The sequence below is a fragment of the Sciurus carolinensis genome, unplaced genomic scaffold, assembly GCF_902686445.1.
Source record: "Sciurus carolinensis unplaced genomic scaffold, mSciCar1.2, whole genome shotgun sequence".
NCBI lineage: Eukaryota > Metazoa > Chordata > Mammalia > Rodentia > Sciuridae > Sciurus > Sciurus carolinensis.
In genome coordinates, this window is record NW_025920170.1 from 984,294 (window position 1) to 998,806 (window position 14,513).

Consider the following 14,513-nt stretch of genomic DNA (forward strand, 5'->3'; position numbering starts at 1 on the left):
GCACGGACTCTGTGAGCAGGGCCTGTGTGAGCAAGACTTCTGTGAGCTCCGAATCAGGGAGCAATGCCTGTGTGTTCCCCGCCTCTGTGAGCTCAGCCTCTATGAGAACAGCCTCTTTGAGCTTGGCCTCTATGAATAATGCCTATGTGAGTAAGCCCTCTGTGAGGTAGGCCTCTTTGAACATGGCCGCTGTGAGTTCAGACTCTGTGGGCAAGCCTCTGTGAGCACGGCCTCAGTGAGAAAGTCCTCTGTGAACTCGGCCTCTGTGAACATGGCCTCTATGTTCATGCTCTGTGAGCAAGTTCTCTGTGAGATAGCCTCTGTGAGCATGGCCTTTGTGAGCAAGGTCTCTGTGAGTGCGGCCACTGTGAGCTCAGACTCTGTGAGCAAGTTCTCTGTAACGAAGCCCTCTCTGAGGAAGCCCTCTGTGATCACACACTCTGTGAGAACAGCCTCTGTGCGCATGGCCACTGTGATTGCAGACTCAGTGAGCAAGGCTTCTGTGAGCTTGGCCTCTGTGAGCATGGTGTCTGGGAAAAAGGCCTCTGCAAGCACAGCCTCTGTGAGCAAGGCCTCAGAGTGCACGGCCTCTCTGAGAATGGCCTCTGTGAGCATGACCTGTGTGAGAATGGCCTGTGTGAGAACACAGCCCTCTGTGTACTAGGCCTCTTTGAACTCGGCCTCTGTGAGTTTAGAATCTGTGTGCAAGGTCTCTGTAGGCAAGTTCTATGTGAGCAAGGTCTCTGTGAGCAAAGTCTGTGGGAGAAAGGCCTCTGCGAGCACAGCCTCTGTGAACAAGGCCTGTATTAGACTGGCCTCTGTGAGCTAGGCCTCTGTGAGAATGGTCACTGTGAGCACGGCCTCTGTGAGCAAGCCCCCTGTGAGGAAGGCCTCTGTGAGCGCAGCCTCTTTGAGCAAGGTGTCTGTGAAAAATTCCTCTGTGAGACCAGCCTCTGTGAGCAAGGCCTGTATGAACCTGGCCTCTGTGAGCTAGACCTCTGTGAGCATGGTCTCTGTGAGTAAGGTCTCTGTGAGCAAGTTTTGTGTGAGAAAGGCCTCTTGTGATTACTACCTCTGTGAGGAAGGCCTTTGTGAGCAAGGCCTCTGTGAACAAGGTCTATGTGTAAAAGGCCTCTGAGAGCAAGGTTCCCATGAGCAAGGCCTATGTGAGCTTGGCTTTGGTGAGAACAGCCTCTATGCGCTCAGCCACTGTGAGCACAGCCTCTGTTAGCATGCCTCTGTGAGGAAGGCCTCTGTGATCACAGCCTCTATGAGAACAGCCTCTATGAAAACAGCCTTTGTGAGAACTGCCTCTGTGAGCATGGCTCCTGTGAGGTTGGCCTCTGTGAACCCTGCCTATGTGAGCAAGTAGTCTTGTGTGCTAAGACTCTGTGATCATGGCCTCTGTGAGCACAGCATCTGTGAACAAGGCCTCTGAGAGCTTGGCCTCTGTTTGCAAGGTGTCTGTGAAAAAGCCTCTGCAAGCACATCCTCTGTGAGCATGGCCTGTGTGAAAATGACCTCTGTGAGTTTGTCCTGTGAGCATGGCCTCTGTGAGCTCAGACTCTGTGAGCAAGGTCTCTGAAGCACAGCATCGGTGAGCAACGCCTCTTTCAGCAGGGCCTCTGTAACCAAGCCCTCATTGAGGAAGGCCTTTGTGAGAACTGCCTCTGTGAGCATGGTTCCTCTGAGCTTGGCCTCTGTGAGCCCTGCCTATGTGAGCAAGTTGTCTGTGTGCTAAGACTCTGTGATCATGGCCTTTGTAAGCAAGGCCTCTGTCAGCAAGGCTTCTCTGAGTTCGGCTTCTGTGAGAACAGCCTTTGTGAGTGAGGCCTCTGTGATCACGGCCTGTGTGAGAAAGTCCTTTGTGACCTTGGCCTCTGTGATCTTGGTCCCTGTGAGTTTGGCCTCTGTGAGAATGGCCTCTATGCCCTCAGCCATTTTGAGCACAGTCTCTGTTAGCAAGCCCTCTGTGAGGAAGGCCTCTGCGAGCACCGCCCATGTGAACTCGGCCTCTGTGAAACCGGCTTCTGTTAGCATGACCTCTGGGAGCTCAGCCTCTTTGAGCATGGCCTCTGTGATCTTGGCCTTTGTAAACAAGGTCTCAGTGATCCCAGCCACTGTGAGAAAGCCCTCTATGAGCAAGCTCTCTGTGAGCTAGGCCTCTGTGAGCAAGCCCTCTGTGAGACCAGCCTCTCTGAGCTGGGCCTCTGAGCATGGCCTATGTGAGCTTCTGGGAGCTCGGCCTCTTTGAGCTCAACCTCTGTCTGCATGGCCTCTGTGGGCAAGGCCTCTTTGAGCACAGCCTCTGTGAGCTTGGCCTCATTGAGAATGGCCACTATGAGTATGGCCTCTGTGATCATGGCCAATGTGAGCTAGGCCTCTGTGAGCATGTCCTTGGTGAAATCGGCCTCTATGATCTCAGCCACTCTGAGCTCAGACTCTGTGAGCAAGGCTCTGTAAGCACAGCCCCTGTGAGTTCAGCCTCTGTGAGCTCATCCTCTGTGAGCTCGGCCTCTGTGATCATGGCCTCTGTGAGCATGGCCTCTGAGAAAGCCCTCTGTGAGCTTGACCTCTGTGACCAAGGTCTCTGTGATCACAGCCTCTGGGAGCAAGGCCTCTGTGAGAATAGCCTCTGTGAGCACTACGTCTGTGAACACAGCACCTGTGAGATTGGCCTCTGTGAGCCCAGCCTCTGTGAGCTCATACTCTGTGAGTACCACCTTTTTGATCTCGGCCTGTGTGAGCACCACCTATGTGAGCAAGGTCTATGGGAGCACAGCCTCTGTGAACAAGACCTCTATGAACCTGGCCCTGTGTGCTCGGCCTCTGTGAGCCTGGACCCTGTGACCTTGGCTTTTGTGAGCAAGGCCTCTGTGAGCACCACTTCTGTGAGCAAGGCCTCTGTGAGCAAAGCCTCTGTGAGCAAGCCTTCTGTAAGCTAGGCCTCTGAGCGTGGCCTATTTGAGTTCAGCCTCTGTGAGTTCATCCTCTGTGAGCTCAGTGTCAGTGAGCAAGGCCTCTGTGAGCTTGACCTCTGTGAGTTCGCCCTCTGTGAGCAAGGCCTCCATGGGCTCTTTTTTTCCTTCAGACTGAAGAGAAGCATAGAGGACACAGCAAATATGTGTCATGGGTTGGGAAACCAGTCACAGGTTGACCAGGGTTCCCTGCTGTCTGTGGAGGCTGACCTGTTTCCAGGACCTTTTACCTTGGAACTCCTGAGCTGAGTGGCCTTCACACTGCCCCTGCTCTTTCACTTTCATCTCATGCTGCAGGATGGGGAGGGAAACTCTTTAGCCACCAGAAGAGGAGGGAGCCTGGCCAGCACCCACCTTCCTTCTGAGGAAAAGGAGGGTAGAGAAGCATCACAGTGAGTGCCTGTCAGCACCAGGACCCAGCCAGCACCTCTCTGTGCCCTAGGAGGAATGTTCCTTGCTGACCGAATGTCATAGAAACCAAAGTGCAGTTCAGGGCACTGGGTATTGAGCCACACCCTGCAACTCCTGCGACTTGGAGAACACAGACTGCATTAGAGCCAGTGAGGAAAGGGTGTCTATACCAGGCAGGCCTCAGAGTGTTGCCTGGGCCTGGATCTGTGTTTATGTAACTGTTCCTAGAATTGTATAGCCAGAGTGGAGTAAGGTGTTTGTGGAGGCCTTGAACTTATGCAATGTAGATTCCCCTGCAAGGAAAAAGAATAAAGTATTCACATAAAATAGTCCTTGAAAGAGCTTTGCAAGAGAGGCTTGCGGTTTCAGCTCCAATACTCTGGATGTGCCACCCTGCGGAGCCTCTGCTTTGTGTTGAGCAACAGCAGACTTCCTGGGCTTCTTTCTTGCCTGGCTCAGGGAGCCCTGCAGGACTCTGGCTGCCTATGGTTGCTCTTGGCCCATGTGTGTCCCCAGCCAGGACTCAGCTTTGAGCCCTCAGCTGCCACACCCCACTCAGCTTGTGAGAAGCAGCTGTCTCCTTCCAGGGAGAAGATTTGAACCTGCAAGCCGCTTTCTGGACATGGTGCCCACTGTTGGACCATGGGAGGCAGACAGTGGGAAGAGGGTGAGGCCAAACCTGTACAGGGGCACAGGCATCTGGCTCCCAGAGTCACTCAAGTTTAATCCACTCGCAGGAAGCTTTTCCCTGTGTTGTGATGCAAGGTCCTTATAGAGCTTTAGAGAAGGCAGGAAGCAAACCAAAGAAAGCAGATGGTGGGTGTCATGTGGGAGTGGGAGGGAGAGTGACCAGGGGACATGGATGGCCAGCTGAAAATGTCCAATGTTCCCTAGTCCTACCTACTCTGTCACTCACTGGGCATGCTGTTCAGGTGTTCCCCTGGAGCACAGGGCCAGGGACCCAAGCCCACAGAAGTACACTAGGGGTGCTGAGGCTCTGGGGCCATGTCTGGAGGGCCTCAGTTGACGTAGGTGTGTAGAAGTCCAAGGCCAATCCCTGGTGCAGTCCCTGGACAATCCTTAGTGACTGCTGGCTGCCCTTGGCAGGGGTGCTCCCCTCTCTGCTGGACCCCAGCCCCTGCCAGGACCTGGACCTGAGGCAGGCCTGATCTGTGGAAGGATGGCACCCAGATGGGACCAGCTGGGAAATGGGAGCTCAGAGGGACAGGTAAAGACGAAAGGAGGAGTGTTGGCCAGCCCTCCTGCCCAGAGAAGATGAGCCGTGCCAAGAACACAGAGCCCCAGAACTGATGGTCAGGGAGGCACAGAGCATGCCCGACGATGGCGCAGGGTGCCAGTGTCACCAGGGACCTCAGGGAGCGCCTGCTCTGAGCCCAGCCACAGCTGGCATCTCTGTCCCCCAGAGTTGTGAGCTACACACTCTGCATGGGCAGAAGAAGAGGCTGGGCCTTTGGGAAATGCTGAGTTTGTGGTGAGATCAGAAATGATGGATGCACAGTGATGGCCCAGGGAGGTATCCTGCCAGATCCCTGTGGGGCCGGGGAAATCAGCACTGACCTCACTGCTGGGGAGCAATAGCCACATGGTCACTCCCACCTGTAAGCATGTGAGCTCTCTACCAGGGAAGGTGGAGAGACCTGTGTTCACCCACACTGGGATATGCCAGGGGCTCTGCACAGGATCTCAGCAGAAGCCATCATGGCACTGCCTTGGGTTCTGGTTGGCTCAGTAGAGGGGCCCAGCAATCTCTGTCAGGTACTCCGCCCCTCCCTGAAGCTCCTGCAAGCCCACGGACACTAGGACTCCTGTGGCCCCACTGCCCAGACGCCTCCCTTCTGTGTGGACTCCCCCTCTGTGCCTACGCATTTTAACACTATTCAGCTGTCATCAAAGCACATCCTGCCTGACGCTTGCTGACCATCCTCTGTGTGCTGCTTTGCTAGGCAGGATCTCAGGCCTCATTCTGAGGAGTGAGTTTTATTTAGCAGATACAGGTGAACAGACAGTAGGAGGCCCAGGTGGCCAGCACCATGCCTGCAAGGTCAGCTGGGAGGAGAAGGCTTCCTCTGCACTTGGCTCTCACGCTGAGCCACCTCTCATACTGACCCTGGTCTGGATGCTTCTGTGCAGCCTCCGTTATATTCTTTGTTCAGACTATGTTAGAAATGAATACTTTACTTGGAAGAGGAAGTGCAGGGTGGCTCTAAGACAAAGTTCATTTTTACAAGATTACATGGAGATCACAATGTCTGTGAATTTGAGTCCTGCCTTTTTCACTTAGAATTATGACATGAGCATGTCCCCATGTCATTAGATGCTTTACTACAGGGAATTTGGATTTATACAGAGGCCCTTTATGTAAATGTAGTCACTACTTTTAAATTGATTCACTTAAAACCAATGTCTTGATGAAGATTCCATTGTTTTCCCCAGGTTTGATTTTAAAACTTAAAATTCTCACTCTTCGTAGTCCAAATCTTAAGAGTGTGTCTGTTTGATTGTTTCCTCAGGAGAAAAGCCAGGAGTTAGAATTGCTGATCCAAAGGAGGTAAAGGTCTAGGACACGTCTGAGACATGGAAGATCAGCTCTTCTGAGATTTCACACAAAAGGACACACTTATCAGAGAGGTATGGAAATAATGCTTAATTCCTAGCAACAGCTGACAACCTGAGTGTTTTGTTTTTTAAAATATGCTTTTTTTGACCATTTAACGAATGGCACCTGGTTTAGGTTGTGTTCTCTTGGCAGCTGGTGAAATTGAACGGTTTTCATATGATGATGGGCTGCTTTTTAGTCTTTTCTGAATTGCCTATTTGTATCCAAAGTCCTTTTTTCCATGGAGATAACCTTTTTTCTATTAATTTTCAAGTACTCTTTGCATATTGAGAAAAGTAATAGCCTTTGGATACTGCATTTTTAAACTATTTTCCCCAATTTATCATTTTCTCCTATTTTTTTAACATGAAAATGGTATGAAAATTTTAGGTTGCCAAATCCATCAAATTTTTCCTTAGTGTTTCTATGTTGATATCATGTTTACAGAAATCCATCTCCACACCATATATGTATGTATAAAATATTCTTTCCTTAGTTTCTTATGATTTTGCTTTTGTAGTAATTCATCTGGAGTCTGTATAGACATGTGGTGTTCTACGCGTCCAATGTATTTATCTGTTTACAGTTGAGCAGTTATTCTGGTTCAGTCTGTCTCCACTGATTTAAGGTGCATGTGGCCTTACACTAAAGGGCAGCACAGTTTGGTTCTATCTTTGCCTGCTCTGTTGAACTCTGCCTTGTCTCTGGCACTGAATCAGCCTTCCTGTTTCCTTACCCGTGTGAACTTCCACATCCCGCTTCACATACATTAGTGAAGTTCGCAAAACTATGCAGGAAGATTTTGTGTGTGTGTGTGGGAATTTCATTTGGTTTGCTAGTCCATTTGGGGTGAACTGACATCCTTACAGTATATGTCGGATTGTTCATCTAGGAATAGAAAGTGATTTATTTCATTTGTTTCCTCAGCAAACATATTGCTGGATAAAGGGTATTTTTCATCATGTTTACTGACTTTTATTTTTTATGTCATGTGGTTATTCTGAACAGCTTTTTAATTATTGCTGATGTATAGAAATTCATTATATTCATAATAGTGTTATTTTGCTGCTGACTGTCTTCCTTGACACCACAGTTCACATTTCTTGGCTCTTTGTGAATTGCTGTTTGAGAGAGAGGCAGAGGAGAAAACCTTCCTGTTGAAAATAACAACAGTTGTGCCTCTTCTTTCTAACTCCTCGGGTTCCAGATGAGGGTGGGTGACAGGAATGAGGGTCACATGCTGACTTTGCTCTTTGCAAGGTGCCCAGAAAGCTAGGTAAGCACTGGCCACTGATTCTCCATCTGGGACACAGGTCCCTTGTGAAGTTTGGTGGTTTTGGGTACCAGTATTGAACCCGGGGGTGCTCTACCACTAAGCCACATCCCTGGCCCTTTGATTTTGAGGCAGGGTCTCCCTGAACTTGCAATCCTCTTGCCTCAGCCCCCCCATGTTGCTGGGATTGTGGGCATGTGCCACCGCACCCAGCCCTGTTAAAATTTTAAATACATATTTGGTTTCTGTCCATCTCCACTGGACTTTCCAGCCATGGCTCACTAGTACTCCTCGACATTCTTGTGGCCTTTCTCTATTGCTAAATGCATATGTAATTTTACTCTAGGACTTGAAATGTGTAAATTTGAAGTCTGGTTTCTCTGGTGGCTGTACTTGGTGTTTCTAAGATCTGAGCTCTGCTGGAGTTCTCTGCCAACATCAGGACTAGCTCTCACTGTGCAAGACCAGGGAGGACTATACTCCCTCACTGGAAATGCTCCAGAATGTGTCAAGTGAGGTCTGGGGCTTTACAGCAGTAAAGAAACAGTGGGGGTTCCTCGGCGTTGGGGGAACTTTTTCGTCAGTGGTGAAACTGCATGTACGGTTGCACATCTGTACCAGGAGCGCCCCTGCTGTGTCCCTCACTCAGGTCCCGTGGGTTCGTGGTGGCGCTCCGTGACTGTTTAGAAAAGCCTTGCTGTCTTTCTCAGTGCTTCCTGTCTGGCACAGGATCCTGAACCAAAGGCTGCACCCACACTCGCCTCCTCAGAGCTGGGTCCACGCATCTCAGGCTTTGGTTCATGTGCCTCAGAGACAGTCTGGGGACCTTCCATTTCAGCTGACATGCAGTTTACCCTGAATGCTCCAATACCTGCTGGGGAGCCTCCCCATGCTGCGTGAGTCTTGCAGGGCTTCTGGTCGCTGTGGGAGCTCTCTGCACTTTCTGCTCTTCATGTGTCTAACAGAGCTTCTCTCTGAACTTCCCTGGCCTTCAGTGGGCCCCAGGATGGAATCCCAGGTCTGCAGTGAGCTTTCCTACTACCAGTGGGCTCTGCTTGCTTCCCTGAAGACCTTAGTCCCCATCTTGCTTTGTGGTTTCTCTGAATCCTCCTGTGTCCCAACTTCCTGTTCCCTGCCAGTCCTTACCCAGGTGCCTAGTGGGCAGTCTTCCTCTTTACCCCGTCCCTTCTCTTGGTTCCCTGCAGCCTGTGTTCTGTGCATTCTCACTGAAGATGTGAACAAAATGCTTTCAGTTTTCCTCAGCCTTCCACAGAGGGTGCTGTTCCTCTGAATCCTGTTCTTCACACCTAATGAGACCTGGCCCTTTGGCTGTGTGACTGTGTAGCTCCACCACCTCTGCTGGGTTCTCCTCTCACTGCAGATCCTGGTCAGGAAGTGTAGCCAGCAGTGCCCTTGTCACCTGCCATGGGGTCTGTGGCCAGGTGTTACACACTGTCCCTGGCAGGTATCCAGCTGGCTGGATCTGTGTTAGGTGTGAGACTGGCCTGCTCTCTAAGTACAGTCCTGGATACATTGGAAAGCCATCTGTCCCTCTTCCCTTCCTAAAACGATGTGGGAACCACTCAACCACTGGAGCCTAGGCTCTGCCCACCACCTTCTACAGCTGACCAGTCCACCGTTGGGTCAGGGAGCCCAGGAGGGGTGCAGAAAGAGACCAGGAGAGCCTGCTTCTGAGAGGGTCCCAGGGCAGCAGGTGGCAGGTGGCAGGGGAAGGCTCTTGAGGGTCTTCCTGGGGCACTGCCAGCCTTCCTGACCTCAGTGCTCTGCTGCATGCCAGACTCCATTGTTATTCTTCATGGGCCAGTCCATTCTGAGTGCTTCCTCCTCGGCTTGGTCAGCAGTGACCCCAAGGACGGGAGGAGCCAGGTGCTTCCCAGCCTGTTACCCCCTCAACCCTCATAGTGATCCCATCGTCCATGGATGGGGCGTCTCCTGTGGGCCATAGCCTAACTGCTTTTCTGTTACTTTCTCCTTTACTAATTATTCTACAGGCAGAAGTTTTCAGCTGGTACAAGAGAATAAACTCTGAAATAAGGTGGCCATGTACCTCCGGAATGTCCCTTGGTTTTAGCAGAGGAAACAGCAACAGCGATTGTGGCCTTGCTGACTCAGGGCAGAGTGGCAGCTCTGACCCCATGCTGGGTCTCCTTGGTGTCTCTATGGCCACGTAGCTGTTCCCTGCAGTCCTCTTGTTCATCCAAGGTCCCGTCCTGGGTCTGGTCATCTTGACCCTCAGAGGCAACCTGTTTTACAAAGGGAGTTTGTTCCAGTCCACTGTGAGCTCCTGTGCTCTGCTGGCCCACCTGCCCCAGGCTGGCTGCCTCCTGGCCATGGGCAGCTATGGTCCACAGTTCTGCCCTGGCCCCAGGGCGTGGCTCAGCCCCTGGCTGCACCTGCACACTCTCCACCAGCCCTCCCTGGCCAGGCCCTGCAGCCTCTACTCAGCCCGCCTCTCCCCCTGGCCCTTGCTCCCAACTTCTCAAGACTCAGCCTGAGCTCTTGAGATTTGCCTCAGGTTACAACAAGTCAAGCCAAGATGAGCTCCCTGAGGTGGAGGCCAGCAGAGGAGGGAAAGGCACAGGACATGGCAGTCACTGCCACAGGGTGTGCTGGGCGTCTCCACACCTGGATGGCCCCCACCATCACAGGGGTGGTGTCAGTTACACCTCCCAAAGCCACACGGCAGTTGCTTCCTGGGGTCCGCTCTTGCGTGTATGCTGCATGTCTTTTGAGGGGGAAACCATTATGGCTGGAGGGCAAGTGACCATGGTCAGGTCCTCCTCTTGGAGGAGGCAGCTGGTGCTGCTGTGCAGCAGATGAGGGGAGACAAGGAGGCTGTAGCCCGAGAGAAGAGACAGGAGGCAACTTCCTGGGGAGAGTGAAAGATGGCAGCTTGTGGCCAGCCCAGCGGAAGTGGGAGCAGGAAGGCGTGAACTGTCCTGGATGGGGCTTGGCAGGGCCCTTCTCAGCAGGAAGTCGCTCCCTCCTGAGCCCTGGACCTGGCCCTCAGGCGGAGCCTGACCTTCCTGACATGCCACACTGCAGTGCCCTCTGGGGATCCACCTTGCATTGCTAGAGGGATCCAGAGGCAAACCTGGGCTCAGGCGCTCCTTCCAGTGGTGTCTGATGCAGCAACCAGTGGACTGGATCAGAGAAGGTACTCCAGCCAGTGGAGTAAGAAGAGCTCTGCCCACAGGCCTCCGTGAAGAGAAGGGCCGGAGGGCAGCAGAAGCTCCCTGGGCTCGGCAGGGGGCCTCTCCACTGCCCACAGGGTGTCTGACCACTGAGTGGCCAGTGTTCCCTCCTCCCTGTGCCCCTGGCAGCTCTGACAGTGCCCCAGGTCCTGTGCTGGATCTCCACCCTCCCAAAGCACAGTGTCTGGGTGGTGGGGATGGTGGGGCACCGTGGGGCCTGTCAGTCACTGAACACAGAGCCCCAGGCTGGCTCTCCCTGCTCCTGGAACGCACGCACCTTGCTGCCTTCTCGCTCCCATGTCTGCAGGCCCCTCCACAGGTTTCCTCTTCCCCATGCAAATGCACACAGTGTGGCCCTAGCCCAACCCCACCACGTCCTTGGCCCAGGACAAATGTCCTCTATGCCCATAGTGCTCTGGCTTCCTGAGGCCCTACTCCTGAAAGAGGCCTCTGTGTTGCTCCCAGTCACTCTGGAAGGTCCTCCACCTCTGTGTCACAGACTCACTCTCCCCTTGGAGTGTGGTTGGGCCTCAGGGAGGTGTGAATTCTATCAGAGATCAGAGAGGTGATCGAGCTGCATTTGTCCCCAGGGCTGACTGCCTTCCATTATGGTGTGTGCCCCTTCGTAAAGCCAGGTCTTGCTTTTGAGAGGCAGAGTCTGTCCTGCCTCCACATGTTGACTGACCATGGCCTCCTTTGACCAATTGAATCTCAGGCAGTGACTTTGCAGCTCCTAGCTGTGCCCCGAGAGGCTCCTTGTCACCTCCTCTGTGCCTTGGGTGTGTGGTCCTAGGGCACTGCTCCAAATCTGGACTGGCTGCTGGGGGCTGAGCACCATATGGACAGTGACAAAGCAGCTCAGCTGACAACCGGCATAAGGCAGCAGCCTCTAGACCCTGGAAGAGGGACTGCACGGGGGCCCAGGCAGGACAGCAGGGACCCGCCAGCCAGCCTGGTGAAATATTAAATCCTTAAGTGGCTGGTTTGTGGGTGGGTTGTTCTGACACCTGACTGGCAGAGGTGTGGAGACTCTGAGCAGGGGCGATGCCATGGAGGCCTGAGCTACCGGTGCTCCATGGTATAGTGACGACTGGACCTTCCAGTGGTTTCTCTCCCACCAGCTCCTCCACAGCCCTGTGAAAGCATGTGGGGTTCAGTAGCAAATGTCTCAGGCACCAGGTGACTGAGGAGGGGCCACCAATATCCCCCAGCCTGGAGTTCTCTTGCAGAAGACAGAGACCGCAGAGCTCAGGGCAAACAGCACAACAGGCTGCCTTCACCATGCAGATCTGAGGGCAAGGGATGCACAGTCCTGGTGTGGAGAGTGTCTGGTGCAATCGCCCTTGGAGTCGCCTCTGCACTCAGAAGCATTCAGGCCTCTCAAGTGCATGAATTATTGGTTAGATTGTCAGCTGGCGAAGGGCGTGGAGGCTCACTGGTGCTCAGCAGAAGCTGGGAAAGCCTTCCCCACCAGGCCTGGGAGAACAAGGAAGAGGAGGCCTCGGGAGTTCAGGCCCTAACAGAGCAGTTGATTTGTTCTGCTCAGTCAGCACAATGATATTAAAGTGTAAATAAGTCTGTGCGTGTTTGAAGACGCATCTGAACACACTCATTGGCATAGAAAGGCCTCTCTTAGGTTGGCCTTTTCCAGAAGTGTATATGCATTTTGAGCCAAGGCTGTGCCTGACCCACCCTAAAGATTGAGAGGAGCTCAGTGGGTAAGCTGAGGACAGACAGGCCCTGGAGCAAGCCTGGGTCTTAAGGGCAGAGGAGGTCAGGACCTGGCCCTGACTTGTGAGCAAGAGTGCAGGGGCGGGTGTGGCCAGAGACAGATGTGTGGGCTGTCTCATCAGCACAGGAATGTCCTGCTTGAAGAAGAGGGACTCAGGTGCTTGGAGCTGGGTGGGAGCTGATGTGCTGTGGGTGATCCACTGTGCTGGCTGCTTCTGGGGACATGTGGACAGAGAAGGAAAGGGACTGAAGCTCTAGCCTTGTCCACAAGCCCCATGAACAAAGTGCTCTGATTGGAAGGATGGCTTCTCCTGGGAAGCCTCCTTGGGTTGGGTTGTGGGTGCTCTTCCAGGGGCAGCTGGTGCACTGTGGCGGGCCTGATGGGCAACACCCAAGTCCTTTCCATCTCATGCTCTGCTGTCCTCACAAGCTCGCTCCCAAGGGCACCAGGATGTCTCCCTTCTGGCACCTGGAGAGTGGAGAACAGGGAGGAGACGAAGCCCTTCTGTGTTCCCTGGCTCCTCCTCTGTGAAAGTCTCCAGTGCAGCTGTAGGAAACACAGTTGGAACAGGAGGGATGCAGCCCTGCCCTCATATAGCTGATCATCTGACTGGGTTAGGCCCACTTTTCTCTTGCTTTTTCTCTACCCAATTTCCAGTTGTGATTTTCATACCCAGCCAGATTCTCAATCAAGATGGGCATCAAGTTCAGTGCGTACGCCTCCCGATATCTATTCCAACTGTCTTCTCTGCCTAGAACTAAACCCCTCAGCTTCCCACCTACCTTGCCTCTTGTCTTCATTGCCTGCACCATACTACCAGCAGGACGGCCCTGGTAACTAAGATGACACTGTGGTTCCATGTGCAATCACTTTCTCAGTCTTAGTGGATAAGGTCCAGATTCCTGAGAATAGAATCCAAGATTCTCTGGAGGGCCTCTGTCCAGCCCCACAGTCCCCCCTCATTGCCTCTTCTCACCTCCACACACACACACTCACACTCCCATAAAAACCCCTGTCCACACCACATTGCTCCTTCTTGCTATCTTGAGTGGCATCCCTCTCTCACTTTCTTGGTAAACTCCAATTAATTCTGTACTTCCAATTCTTATAAAATATTTAGTGTGCATATAGTTCAAGTGTGAATTCACTCTCCTCCAGCACTTGTGCCAAGCAGCCTCCCTAGCTCCCATTTACTCTCCTCAGACATGATCATTTTCAACTTCTTATTCTTTAGGTATTTATCTCCATGTGTCTAAATAAAAGTGTCTAGATTGCTCCTTCTTGGAGTCTTTAGCCCCGACTTGCTGAATGCCTTCATGAAGACATGAACCAGCTTGCTCTTGATATGCATGTCCTCCTGACGTTGCGGTGCTGACTCTCTGAAGCTCCTTCTACCGGCTGGACCTATGTGGGTGTTGTGCACGGGCACTGTGCACCATGCCATGACTGCTTTCCCTTTGCTGCCCAGGGTTCCCGGCGTTCACAGCTGTCCTCATATCCCTTCACTTTCTATGTACTTACAACTAATTACAGCCCAACCCGTCTCTACTTTTCTGATGCTCTGAAATACAGGTCAACTCCAGGCATCTCTCCAGAACCTTTTGGGGGTTGGAGAGCCTCCCGGCCTCACCCATCATAGTGGTCTGAGGATTTCTTTGCCTTTCTTTCATTTCCTAGGCCGCATTTTCCCTATTTCCTGAAGCACCCCATGACCTGCTAATTCATACAGCAGCCTTGGAGGAACACCGCTGGGTGTTGTGTCTGCAGGATGGGATGGTGCCAGGTTTCCCAGGCCTCTGCACACCAGAGAGAGAACTCTGCAGTCCAGGTGGACCTGGGCAGGCAGCGTGGGAAACGCTGTGCAGTAAAGCTCTCAGAGAGGAGAGGGGAGGTCTGGGAGCAGCCCGTGGGGGCAGGGCTTCCCCATTGCCTTTGTGCCCTGGTAGGTCTGGCTTGTGCTGGTTATACGTGTGAGCAGCCCAGGTGACCCTCCGTGCTTGTGTGTGTGCCGCCCTTCTGCTGGGCTCCTCCAGCTGGAATGTGCTTACTGGGTTGCTTGGATTTTGGGGTGCTGGGGACAGAGTCCAGGGCCTCACACTGCTGAGCCAGATCCAGCCCTGAAGCTATTTGAGGTTAGGCCTCTGCTTTGAGCTGGGGTACAGAAAGTTTGCCTTGCTGTGGGTACTGGGTCCTCTCCTGCCACCAGCAGGCATCCCTCTGTGTCCTCGGTCACTGCACTCTCAGGCCCAAAGCTCCAGCAGGCAGGGGACTACAGGACTTCCCTGTG

The 14,513-nt window shown here is 52.9% G+C and overlaps 1 pseudogene; it reads left to right on the forward strand.

The window, feature by feature from the left end:
- Positions 1-14,513, forward strand: part of LOC124974711 (probable RNA-binding protein 19) — a 61,161-nt pseudogene that overhangs the window by 29,470 nt on the left and 17,178 nt on the right.